This window comes from Danio rerio, chromosome 22 (assembly GCF_049306965.1).
Source record: "Danio rerio strain Tuebingen ecotype United States chromosome 22, GRCz12tu, whole genome shotgun sequence".
Classification (NCBI taxonomy): Eukaryota; Metazoa; Chordata; class Actinopteri; order Cypriniformes; family Danionidae; genus Danio; species Danio rerio.
Window position 1 is genome coordinate 8,008,541 of NC_133197.1, and position 14,512 is coordinate 8,023,052.

General features: G+C 33.1%; 1 long non-coding RNA gene across 1 annotated transcript; it reads right to left on the minus strand.

Annotated features, from left to right (window-relative positions):
- Positions 1 to 12,198: 12,198 nt before the first annotated feature.
- Positions 12,199 to 14,512, minus strand: LOC137488905 (uncharacterized). The gene is made up of 3 exons (XR_012397711.1): positions 14,438 to 14,512; positions 12,691 to 12,857; positions 12,199 to 12,287 (listed from the first exon to the last, which is right to left on the minus strand). It is a non-coding gene; the product is annotated as an uncharacterized lncRNA (long non-coding RNA).

A 14,512-nucleotide genomic window follows, 5' to 3' on the forward strand; every position in this document is an offset into this window, starting at 1 on the left:
CGCAAATGCATTTGCTATTTAAAGAGCATAGCGCAACGCCTCAAAACGACTATTGCACCAAGCTGAAACTAGCAAACAAGTTTTGCGCTGTGCCTTGAGCCACATTGCGCCGGGTGTATGATTGGGCCCAGATTGTTAAAGAAATACAAATTCGCTGTTACATGGACTACAGATCCAGTGATGCACCACACACTTACACCTGTTCCGGTTGTCCGCTGATTGCTAACACACCGCTGAAGCTGTTCAGAATTAAATACATAGACTTTAAAAGCAGCACAGACACACACTAGTTGCTGAGTCTAGTTTAACTGTATTGTGAACTTTACGATGCATTTTCCTTGCTGGTTATGACCCTTTGTTTGGTTGTTAACGGTGTATGATGCTTGCCTTTTGACTTTTCGCCTGAATGTCGTTGTGCACTTGTTGTCAGCGTCCCCTTCACATTACAAGTACCTATACAGAACCAATGTGTTCTTTTTGAAAACGTACCACCCCAGTGACAAGATTTGTACCTTTATTACTAAGAGTGTAGTAAAACCTTTACTCACACCAGAAACTCATAGCCCAAATGTGCTTGATTGGAGGGGCGTAATTTATCCACCATAATCAAAGTTTGATCAAGAACAAATCTCAATTCCTCCATTAGCTTTTGATCATTGTTGTATTTTTATGATAAGGCTTAGGGATGCATGATATATCGGAGGCCATATCGTTATCGGCCGATAAATGCTATTTTTAAGATTATCGTTATCGATTCGATGTCTAAATTAGGCCGATATCTTTAAGCCGATAAATAACATAATTGTTGTCGCGTACGCGAGGGCGGAACATGTTCAGACTTGTTCATGGATCTCTCGTCACACTGATTATTCCTTCAAAGTCCGTCCTTTCTTTACATGGTATTGCTGTGCGTTAATAACTCAGCAAATAACCATGTTCCTTACCATTGTAGATATGTTTGATTGAGTGCCATTGTGTATTTTGCTTCAAATCCCCCTAGGAAAAAAATATTACGTATGAAAGCCTTTCCTGCTCTATCTTTTTGCTGTGTTAGAGATAGCAGGGACATTTACTTATAAGTCCAGGGCCGAATAATATTAGTTTCGGGGTGAACTCTTTAAGTTGCAGCTGGTGAATGAACGAGGACCCGTGTAACTTGGTCTTATTGCAAAAAAGCGCTCCTCTTTTCTGTCTCTCCCTCTTCGCTTCACACACACACCAACCTGACCTGCAAACGTGACGCGCTAAACAAAAACTTTACGGAAGGTTTTTAATCTAATATAATTATTTGTTATTATCAATCATTGCTTCCCATGTGTTGTTGATGTAAGATTGTATTCAGTTTGATCGTAATATTCATATTGATTATAACGAGCGCGCGAGCTGTCACTGCATGCGCGCAAAAACACATAGATCTGACAGCCTTCACACACACATAGATCTTGAGCCTTCACAGATCATAAAGTCATCTGAGCTCAATGATCAGGTTTGTATCAAAATCCGAGGGCAAATCTGCGCCTTCACAGCGGTTTATCATAAACTTTTCATCGATCATTTTCCTTGCGATTGACAGCAAGAACGAACACAGAAAGGTTGATGCTACTTGTTCAAAAGAATCTAAAACGCCAAATACAATGAATTTATGTCGCATTTTCTAAAATAATACATTTTGTATTTAGCTTTTCACTTGTACGGTGGCTCTGAACTGTCAAAACACCTCTAAGAAAGGTTTTTCGGACATGACATATTTGTACACATGTACATTACTGTAACATGTTTTATTCAGGAACAAATGAGCTGGTTTATTTCCTTAGCTCTTTAATTTTCATTTTGTTTAAATATATATTTAACTTGCTTGTTGATAACACTCATTTTGTTATTTAACCTTTTTAATTTTATGCAACAGTCAATTTACATGTTAATTTGCTATGAAGAAAAGGAAATAATGTATTTTTTGCATGCTAATTTGTGTGAAATCGTGAATATAGGTCTAAACACCTTGCAATTTTAAAATCATAGCTTTTTTGCTTTGAGTATAGGCTATTCAGTTCAAAAGAGCCGAGTTTCAGCTTTTATGAAGTTTGCTGTATAAAAATATAACATTTTGAATTATTTATAATTATCGGCCTATATATATCGGCTATCGGCCTCCAAGTCTGAAGAATTATCGGTATAGGTATCGGCCAAAAAATCCCTATCGGTGCATCCCTAATAAGGCTACCAATTTTTTTTTTTACTTTAAAATAATAAGTCAGGTACTCTTTCCTTCTGGCTAGCACTGTTTATCACTCACATATCTGAAATTACTGATAATTTTTCAATTGTTCTAATTTTCTCCTCATTGCAGCACATTTTAATGACATCTCTATTTCATGATGTAAGAAAGTTATTTTAAATCTTCTTCGCTTTACTCAATTAGAAAACACATTTGTCCACAAAATAGTACAGACACTACTGGGCAATTTACTGCACTAAAAATGACATTGAGTGAGAAGCACTAAAGCAAATATAAACCTTATAAATATAAAAAGCACATATAAACCTTAAAATGTCTTGATAAAGTTCACAGACATTAATTCATCATGCAAGGCAAGTGCCTTTGTTAGCATAAAGGAAAATATTCACCACAAGAGTAAGAAAAAAACTGCGAATGTGAAATGAGAAGGTGAGAAAAAAAAAAAGTAAGTGTGAACATTAATCATTACACACGTTTATATTCTATGCACACTGTTCTTAGTTTAATCACAACTTTACATTTTATTTTAGCACATTTTTGCTTTAATGTTAAACTCCATAATACACAGATGTATATATATCATGTACTGTATTGTACTTTAAATTATTTTTTCTTACCCCGTTAACAGAACCAGGCAGAATCCTCAGACTTTAAATATTTGTGTGAATTGAATTATCAAGGCTTTTTCAGCAGTTAGTGTAACATTTATGAAACTTCACTAAACCAAATCATATTTTTAACTAAATTACATCTCATTTAATAAAGAAACATAAATTTTTAGGGGTAATGTGAAAATTCTGACCTACTAATGGGCTATTTTAACAAAAAGAGATGACCTATTATGAATATTAAATAAAAATGTAGCCATCAGTTGTCAGCACAGACCAAGAAGCTGTCTGCCACCAAAAACAATGAGTTAGTTTTCATTTTTTGGGGAACTACTCTTTTGTACAATAAAATAGTCAACATTGAGCTTTCCAGAGCATTTATTTATCATATGGATGCAATCCTGTCACTACGTTTGAATACCAATACCATCCCCTTAATAAAATTAAAAGTAAAATTCTCCAAAAGAAAAACTCTTATTAACCTCATATATATACATATATATACATATATATACATACACATACATACACACAGACATATATATATATATATATATATATATATATATATATATATATATATATATATATATATATATATATATATATATATATATATACATACATACATACACACATACATACATTAAAACCATTTTAAGGGCAAAATTATTAGCCCCTTTAAGCTATATTTTTTTTCTACAGAACAAAACATCGTTATACAATAACTTGCCTAATTACCCTAACCTGCCTAGTTAACCTAATTAACCTAGTTTAGCCTTTAAATATCACTTTAAGCTGTATAGAAGTGTCTTGAAAAATTTCTAGTCAAATATTATTTACTGTCATCATGGCAAAGATAAATGAGTTATTAGAGATGAGTTAATAAAACTATTTTGTTTAAAAATGTGTTGATAAAATCGTCTTTAAACAGAAATTGGGGGAAAAATAGAGGGGCTAATAATTCTGACTTTAACTAATATGTATGTTACGTTATATTAACGCATGTTTTTAAACTGAACTGGACAATGTCTTGACATTTTTTTCACACTGTGGTTTAACTTGCTTCTGAGAAAAGTATTATTAACACTAGCATCAGTCCTTTACACGCGACTGAAACTGAAGGTGGTAAAGGTGTGAAAGAGCTGCAGTTACTTAAGCTTTGCTGCGTGCAAATGTGTGTGAGAAGGATAAAGTGTGAAAACCAGACAGAAAACTGACCAGTGGAGAGGAACGTTTGCTTTTAACACCTTTTAGCAACTCTGAAAAACATTTACACAACATGGTAGTATTGGAAATTTTGACTTTCCTCAGTAAAAATCAGCTCTGCTCTTAGAAAGTAACAAGACCTGTATATCATCTAAACATCTCTGAAGTATAAATAAAGATAATTATTTGCATGATTTCAGTTTTAAAACAATTAAAAAACGTTTTGGTTTGATTTTGAAGGTCATTGTGTTATTAGGACTACAGGGGCCTGTTTCAGAAAGGAGGTTAACTGAAAACTCAGAGTATTTTAACCCTGAAATGAGAGAAACTCTGGGTTTTCTGTTTCAAAATGGCAGGTTTGTTAAACTCGAGAAAGCAGGGTAAGTCAAGCCTGTTTCTGAAAGAAAGGTAACTTTAACTCAGAGTCAGTTACTGTGGTAACTTACTCTGTGAATCTAACCTGGTCAGAAGCAGGTTTTATTCTCTAAACTCAGAGTTTCTGTCGGTCTCCTCCCCTTTTTTAAAGATGAAGCGGTATTTCTCGCCTTAGCCTTGCGTTTCCACCCACCTATTTTTATGCTTATTTTGGATACGTGCATAAAAACGATTGATGGAAACGTCATGATGCACATAACTTTTTAAAATATGCATAAAAAACGCGCATAACTGAGTAGGATAAACTTTTATTCGATAGAAAATTTGCGCATAAACTACGATGGAAACACTTTTACTGAACAAATTACAGTATGTACATTAAAAAAAAGATCATGATCATATGATAATGAAAATGTGTGTAAATGAACAAACCAGCAGGCTGAGCACACTGTAACATGTCTTAAATATTGTTTTAGTCATTCTAAAATGCCTTAACTGTTTCAGTATTAGTGTATATTATTAATTACCTCCAAACGTCTGGTGCGTGTCAAGAGTCTCCGCGTCTCATGGCTACAGACGCCCCCACGTGTTCATTGTGTTTCAGCATTGTCTTCTGACATCGAGGTGCAAGTACATTAATTAGGCTAAATAAAGAATTAATTGACGCAGTTTCTTCTACCACAGTAAATTCTGTTTTTACTGTTGATATTTGGTGCCAGTTTAATCAGGAAGTGACGATTTTTTTCTCTTTGACTCGTTGGGTGGAATTTTATTCGCATCTTTTATGCAATATTCCAGTTTTGCACATACATTTATGTAATATATTTGGATGGAAACATAGCTATTGCCTACATTTTAGTCACACACAAAAGAACTGTGCGAGAATGGCTTATCCTTTTTTAATAAATAATTAAATTAAATTCACCTTCGACATGCGTGTAACTAGATTAATGGGATTATTATTCTTTTTAAAAAAAATTTTTTAGTACTGCTTACCTTCTAAATGTTATATTAACCTCTATCACTTGATCAATAAAAAAGGCAGACACACAAGTGCACTGTTAAATCATTTAAAACTAATAAATGTATAAAAAAGTTTAGAAAAAAAATATAAACGTCACAAATTACATTACTTATTTTATTATATTTAAATATTTAAATACTTAAAAAGATAAATTAGGCATTAACTTGAGCAGCTGTTTTCCCACGCTAACTGTCTCTTCTTCACTGATGGTTGCTTCTTTTCAAATATATACGCTCATATTTGCTATAACTTTGCATGAGAACATCAAGTTCAGCTGGAGAAAGAAATGGTGATCTCTTTTATAAGATATTGCCATAGTCACTCGTAATGTCTGCGCTCTATTGATAATGCCTTTTTAAAGTCATGGTGTGCGCGCTTAACTCTGAGTTGGTCTACTCGAAGTTGATTGACCCAACTCAGATCAGCTATTCTGAAACCGAAAACTCTGAGTTTTTAATCTCTCGGTAAATCAACTCAGAGTTTAAGTTTAAACTCTGAGTTGTTTGAACCTCCTTACTGAAACAGGCCCCTGGTCACACAAAGAAATGATCATCATGAGACTTTACTGTAAGTTCACAAACATCTTTTTTATCTTTTACACTTAAATTCTGTGTATCGATATTTTGATATCTCTCTTGATATAAAGTATTTATATCCCCATATTGATTTTTTATATCTAATATTAATTTTGTTAATGTTGTGTACATTTGATTACCTTACCTATGTTTATCTGTGATGTCATCATAACATAAAATGTATTTTTATTATATCTGCACACAAGTATACAGTAGTCAACATCTTAAGTGGATCCAAAAAGTGTGTCTTAAGATAAAAATGGATGTTGTCACAGCCAGATCATCCTGCAACCATTTCAATCCATTCATTTTTGATTTCTTCAAATTAGTTTGTTATAACTCCTATGTCCGATGTAGGCCTGTGTGTTTAAAAAAAAAAAAAAGTTTATTTGTGACAAAATGATCAGAGACCAAAAGACTGCATAGGGAGTAGTGCTTGTGGAGACTTCTTATGATGAAAAAACACCTTCTCCAGGTTAGAAGTTTTTTTGTTCTTTTTTGTAAATGTTAGACAAATATATTAATGTTTAGGAAAAATAACATTTGTATTACTCTACCACAAAAGAACACGAATATTAACTTGTTTAAAATTAAAACTGTAGATTATTTGTTTAAAATTCTTTGTAAAATTACTTATAAAAAAACAAAAAGGTAAAAATTTTTTTAAATGTACTGTCTTTTAGTCTATTAGACACAGATATTGAACTTACCAGCATATTCAAGTGTTTTCCATCCAGTTTTAGACATATTAATGGCCCCTACATCATTCTTTCCACACTATCAACCGGCACGTCAGCAATACATTTTTGTGTTTTGTTTGGGCACCACAAAGTTCCACTCTGGTTTGGTACTTAAAAAAAAAAAAAACATAAATAAATAAATAACAGTGGAAATAAATTAACAAATGTAGAATAAAATAAAACAAAAAAAAGTAGAAAACTATGTAAAAATATAAGGAAATAATTATTAAAATTAAAAAAAAAGAAAAGGAAAAAAAAAATATATATATATAAATATTTTTTTATTTGTACAATTTATTATATTTATTTATCTACATTTGCTTTTTTACATTTCTTTTCTATATTCTATATACATACACACACACACACACACACAGTGAGGTCACAGTGATTTTTCAATATCTCCTACTTAGAAATCATGGAGGGGTCTAGAATTTTCACCATAGGTGCATTTCCACTTAAAGAGACAGAATCTAAAAATAAAAATCCAGAAATCACTTTGGATGATTTTTTTAACAATTTATTTGTAAATTAGTGTGTCAAATAAGTATTTGATCACTTGCTTTTTAGCCAGATTTCTTACCCTCAAAGACCTGTTATTTTGCTTTTAAATAGTTCAGCTACACTCTGCTCAAGATTTTAATTTAGTAGCACCCGTTTGAAGTTGTTAGCAGACATGAAGACACATGTGCACTCCACAATCAGTCAAACGTCTAATTAGCAACATGGGCAAAACCAAAGAGCTGTCAAAAGACACAAGAGACAAAATTGTAGACCTTCACAAAGCTGGAAAGGGCTACGGGACAATTGCCAAGCTGCTTGGTGAAAAAAGAACAACCGTTGGAGCAATTGTCAGAAAGTGGAAGAGGCTAATGATGACCATCAATGTCCCTCGGACTGAAGCCTCATGAAGATCTTTCCTTGTGGGGTAACAATGATGCTAAGAATGGTCAAGAATCAGCCCAGAACTACACAGGAGGAGCTGGTCAATGCCGTGAAGAGAGATGGAACCACCATTTCCAAGGCTACCATCAGTAATACATTAAGACGTCATGGTTTAAAATCTTGCATCGCAAGGAAGGTTCCTCTGATTAAGTCAACCCAAGTTTGAAGTTTGCCAGGGACCATCTGGATGATCCAGAGAAGTTATGGGAGAAAGTGCTGTGGTCTGATGAAAACAAAGTAGAACTTTTTGGTCTTAACTTTGGAGGAAGAAGACTGATGAGTATCATCCCAATAATACCATACCTACAGTGAAGGATGGGGCTGAAAGCATCATGCTCTGGGGTTGTTTTTCTGCACAGGGGACAGGATGACTGCACTGTATAAAGGAGAGGATGAACGGGGCCATGTATTGTGAAATGTTGGGCAAAAACCTTCTTCCCTAAGTCAAAGCATTAAAGATGGGTCGTGGCTGGGTCTTCCAACATGACAATGACCCAAAGCACACAGCTATGAAAACCAAGGAGTGGCTCCGTATAAAGCATATCAAGGTTCTGGAATGGCCTAGCCAGTCTCCAGACCTAAATCCAATAGAAAATCTTTGGAGGGAGCTAAAACTCTGTGTTGTCCAGCGACAGCCCCAAAACCTGACAGATCTAGAGTAGATCTGCATGGAGGAGTGGGCCAAAATCCCTCCTGCAGTGTGTGCAAACCTGGTGAAGAACTAAAGGAAGCGTTTGACCTCTGTAAGTGTTAACAAAGGCTTTTGTACCAAATATTAAGCATTTTTGACTCAAGTGATCAAATACTTATTTGACCCACTAATTTACAAATAAATTGTTTAAAAATCATACAATGCAATTTCTGGATTTTCTGGATCTGGATGTCTCTCACATTGAGAAGGACCTATGGTGAAAATTCTAGACCCCTCCATGATTTCTAAGTAGAAAATATTGAAATCAGACTATATATATATATATATATATATATATATATACAACAGTTCTGTCTGGTTCTCAAATCTGATTGGCTGATAGCCGTGCGATATTCTGCAATATCAGAACTCCTACAGCCTCTTTACCCTTTGTGTATTACTCCGCACATATACAGCTAGCAAAAAGCAGACACTACAGATTTAAAGTTTAAAAGATTCTTTTAACTGTTTTAACAGCTGTTTAACTGTCAGCTTATGATTTGAATCCAATGTGGAAGAAAGTAGTTCCTCATACAAAAGGGTTTTTGAGACTCTCCATGTTTGATTTTGTTTTTATATACACAATTATGCCATCAAACTGTTGTATACACGCAATATCACACTCATAGCAGTGCGATATGCCTGTATATCGGCACTGGTGGGGGCACTAAGGCACTCGGCCTGCAGCCTCGTGCCATCGCACGCCTCCCACCAGTGCCACCATATACAGCCATATCGCACTGCTATGAGTGTGATATTTCTCATATATGTATATATATATATGTTTATGCCTCATATATATCTCAGACAGCACACATACGTTGGGCCGACGTCGTGCCGATTTTCTAAATTCCATCGATGCAATGTCGCTCAGGGAGCGTTTGCTAATTGGCAAAATGTTGCCGCGACGTCGGCAAATGATCGGAAACGCTGTCCGGCCGATGTTAGGATGACGCAACCGGAAATACCGGCCGCTCCGCGGAGGCGCTGTTCTCAGGCGTTTTGCTCATACTTATGGACCACAAGCTGCAGCAGCTGCTAATTTATAATAAACACGACACACCACTCTCAATAACAGTTGAAGATTTATTAATATTTTCACAAACATACAAATAGATTGACATACTTTTATCACACATAACCATGTTTTACCACGTTTAAAACAAAACCAACAAGTTGTACTATAACCATGGCTGAACTGCTGTGCAATAAAGGTTTTAAATACAAAGTCCATTGCAGCATTTACATTAAGACCATAGGAATATTTACAAGTACTTCAAAACATGTACACTAAGGGTGACTATAGTTTACTATAGTAAAAACACAAATAACTTGTGTAAGCACACGTTATAATGCTTATAATTTCTTAAATAGTGTTAAAGAAAATGCATGTTTCCAAGGCTATAATTTTAATACCAGTCATGATAATACCAGTCATGTGTTCAGTATCCAAAAGACTTTCTTCAGGGAGTTACAATAATAAAAGAGTACACAAACACAAAATAAATACCAAGCAAACAATATTTACAGTAGTAAATAAAATCATACAAATTAAAGTAATTGTCTGATAAAATCTTATTAAAGTCTGTAGTAATTTTTTTTTTTATAAATGGCATTCAACAATTTGCAATATCCTCTGAACTAATAACACATCAATAATATAAAATAACAATACTTTCTCAGAGATAACCAGTTTTTTAAGCAAACTCTAATGCACGACACAAAACAGATTTTGTCATTATATATATACATCCATTAATTTCTGTTTAACGGAAATATTTTTTAACACATTTCTAATCACAATAGTTTTAATAACTCATTTATAATAACTGAGTAAATAATATTTGACTAGATATTCTTCAAGACACTTCTATACAGCTTAAAGTGACATTTAAAGGCTTAACTAGGTTAATTATAGCTTAACTAGGCAGGTTAGGGTAATTAGGCAAGTTATTGTATATCGATGGTTTGTTCTGTAGACAGTCGAAAAAAATTGCTTAAAGGGGCTAATAATATTGACCTTAAAATGTTTTTTAAAAAATTCAAAACTGTTTGTATTCTAGCCGAAATAAAAGAAATAAGACTTTCTCCAGAAGAAAACAACATTTTCTTGCTCTGACCTATATATATATATATATATATATATATATATATATATATATATATATATATATATATATATATATATATATATATATATATATATATATATATATATATAACTGGTTGTAAATTGTGTACAATGTTCCAAGAAAACAGACAAAATTAAAAGAAATAACCTGTCATTTACTTTTGTTTTGTCTTGTGGAATGTTGCTTACACATAAAAGGGAATATTTAGGTGGAATAAAAAGTGTCGCCATCCTCTAAATTTTTCTTGTATGTTGTCTTCATCTTTAGTCTTCACAAATGAGGCTGGCCCAAACCGGGACTGCAGTAGCCAAAACTAATCCTTGTAGTAAGAACCCTTAAATAAAGCAAGAAACCAAAAGGAGAAAGATTAGCATTGCAGCAGTTCATATTACCACAAATATATATTATTTGTTTCATGGCGTACTGTATAACTGGAGTATGTGTTATGTAAGTGCCTAGCTAAAGTGTGAAATTTAATTTAAACTTAAAGAGTGTGTCTGAGCACTAATTTTCAGAAAAGCCATTTGAAAGTTAAACTCCTTGTGAAATCATAATGAATGTTTTTTTTTGGTTTTTAGTATCATTGTGTTAGTATAAATGTGTATCTTAATATATGTCTAATCTTCAGATACCACATTACATGCAAAATAAACTAAGTTTCGTCAACTAAAATGTCACACTGTACACCACATTTAATATACCATAGCTAGGGCCAGGAGGAACCTGCGGATGTTTTTTGCTATTTCTGCTGAAAATTTTGGTGGATTTCTGCTGAATTATTTTGGGAGTATCATAACTGAAACCTTAATATATGAAATAAAAAAATAATATATTTTTAAGTTTTATTTAATGTTTAAAATGCAAATCCAATTAGATTCACTTTATTTGGTAAATAAAGCAAGTTTTTCATATAACATATCTAGTAAGACAAAAAATATTACTGTACAAACTGCATTGTACATAAAACAGATGAACATTTTCACATTAGTCAATAATATTATTGAAATTAATTAAAAAACTGAATAAATATAGATTTAAACACATTTACTCAAGTAAATAAACAGAATTAATGATAGGCGAAACATCTGCAGAGTTCTGCGAAAAATCCGGGTCGGCCTAATCATAGCTTTATTTCTGCTACAAAAACAATTATATGTAGGCTATAGAGGAGGATATATAAATAAATTATATATTCAACTCTCTAATTAAATGCACCTGATGCAGCTAATCAAGTCTTTAAGGCTTATTTGAAATCTTAAATGACGTGTTGGACCACAGTTGGACAACGCTCAGTGAGAATACTTTTTTGCACAAATTCTTTTTGTTTTAAAGAAACATGTCTGATTGCTAGCAATCATCAAAGAGCAAACTTTTTTGTTTTTCAAATAAATACTATGCTCTTAAAAATAAACTTTTCATACATCAAGAATACTATTTAAAATGTTTTATATTTTAAAAAAAACAGCTAGAGGACAGAATCAGTACATTGGAATACTATTTTTTCAGAAGGATCATGTTACACTATTAATTATATACATTGTATTAAATTCACAGTATTACTGCTTGACTGTATTAATTAAATAAAGCTGACACAATCAGAAGAGAATTTACCATACCAACCTAAAAGCTATGAAACAGTAGTGTATGTTTAGGATTTTACTTACTAGTCCTATTGTACTTTGGAGAGGTTGTCTGACAGGAGGATCCCTTCAACTCAGCAGAATTCTCAGCAGACCATCAGCGTACACCAATCTAAGAATAAAATAAGCAATTTGTTAAAAACCAAAAATATATATATTTTATATTTCCAGGTTTATAGGAAAGAAGAAAGCTAAAGCAGATTTAAAATGTAGAAAAAAAATAAAACCTATTGACAATTTAATGGCACAACATACCCCAAACTAAGCACGCTCAAATGGTTAATTTACATAAATGACAACTGCTGCTCATTATACCAATATTAACTGTTAAGGATTCATTCATTCATTTTCTTTTGGGCTTAGTCCCTTTATTAATCTGGGGTCGCCACAGCGGAATGAAAGGCCAACTTATCCAGCATATGTTTTACGCAGCGGATGCCCTTCCAGCTGCAACCAATACACACTCATTCACACACACTTATACACTATGGTCAATTTTAGCATACCCAATTCACCTATGTCTTTGGACTTGGGAAAACCGGAGCACCCGGAGGAAACCCACGCCAACACGGGGAGAGCATGTAAACTTCACACAGAAACGCCAACTGACCCAGCCGAAGCTCGAAGCAGAGACCTTCTTGCTGTGAGGCAAACGTGCTACCCTCTGCGCCACCGTGCTGCCCTGTTAAGGAATCAGATTAATATAAATGAATTGACATGTTTATTTAGTGTCTGACACATTAAATATTGCATTTTTAAATATTGTTTCATTTTAAGATTTATTTCAGAATAATAATAAATATAGAACCTGGATATATCGTCACATTTCATGCACAGCAGAATTTCCAAGAACATAGAAAAACAAAATATAGGCCAACTGAAAAATAAAAAAAAACTCTGACTGAATGCTTTAAGTAACTGGCTAGGAATGAGCAGGTATAAGATTCTGAGGGTATAATCTTGGATAAAAAATATCACAGTTTCACAGTATTGTGATTACTCAGGGCTGATAGTGGAAAAAAATCCTGAGCCTGAACTTTTTTTCCTTGCTGATGTTTTAATTGAAATGCATTTATTTTATGTATTCGTAGTCATACTTCCGTACGTAATATAGTCATTTGACAGTACATGTCAGTCAAATTTATTGTGGCATGCTTATGTATGGGAGGGGTTACACTTATCTGTTGTACTGTATATTATTGCATCCTGGCAGTTCCTTTGTTCCCTACAATATGGACTTCTCTATGTTTTTAATTCATTCATTTATTTTATTATTTAACTTATTTTCATTTTAAGGTATTTTAAATAATATCCTTTAAAAAGTTATAATAAAATGCATGTTGAAAACTCATAACATATATGCATGTAAGATAACAGGTGTCATTTGCCTAATGATTTTTAAATATTAAAGCAAAGAGACTTATAAGATTAATGTGCTTATAACGTGCTTATACTGACACCTACTGGCACATGTCACAAGATCACTGACACTGGCATGTGTCACTGACATTACTGGCATGTGTCACTGACATTACTGGCATGTGTCACTGACATAAAGATGTTCATCAGCTACACGGCACTTAGGTTAAACTTTGACCTCCTTTTCAGTTGATGTGGAAAACAAAAGCAAAAGAAAGAAAAAACAAAACGACTGAATACAAGTTGCATATCATGCCTGTACAAATCAAAATTTATTCATTTAGGGCTTAAATTGACTTGTTTGAGGATGAGTTAAGGTGTAAGGGATGGGTGAACGGTGTAAAAATACATGTAATTCATAGCTATGATATAGAGCTGAATTTTCAGCATCATTACTCAAGTCTTCAGTGTCACTTGGTCTTTCAGAAATCTTTTTTTAAGATGTTGATTTAGTGCTTGAGGTTGAACTAATACTAATATAATGGTGATTATCAAATGGTGCTGATTTGCTGCTCAAGAAACATTTCTGATTGCTATCAATGCTAAAAACAGATGTGATGACGAACAATTTAGTGTAAACTTTTTTCTAAGATTTAATAAATCAATTAATCATAAAAAATTAAACAAAATGAAAATCACAAATATTACTTCATTAGCAGCAAATCTGCATAAGTTCTGAAGAATCAAGTAATGTGAAATTTAATACCACTCACATGTTTCAAAACTTTCTTAAAATAACTGCAATAAAGACAAGTAACAGATGCATAATATATAGACATGTAACATGTGCATAATGATGTGCAATGGAAATGCATATGAATTAATTAATCTGCTTAAAGTTACCTGTCTTTCCTGCATCTCTGTGATCAGCTCCCTTTATTAGAAATTTATTAATCTTGTGTTAAATTTTTTGTAGCA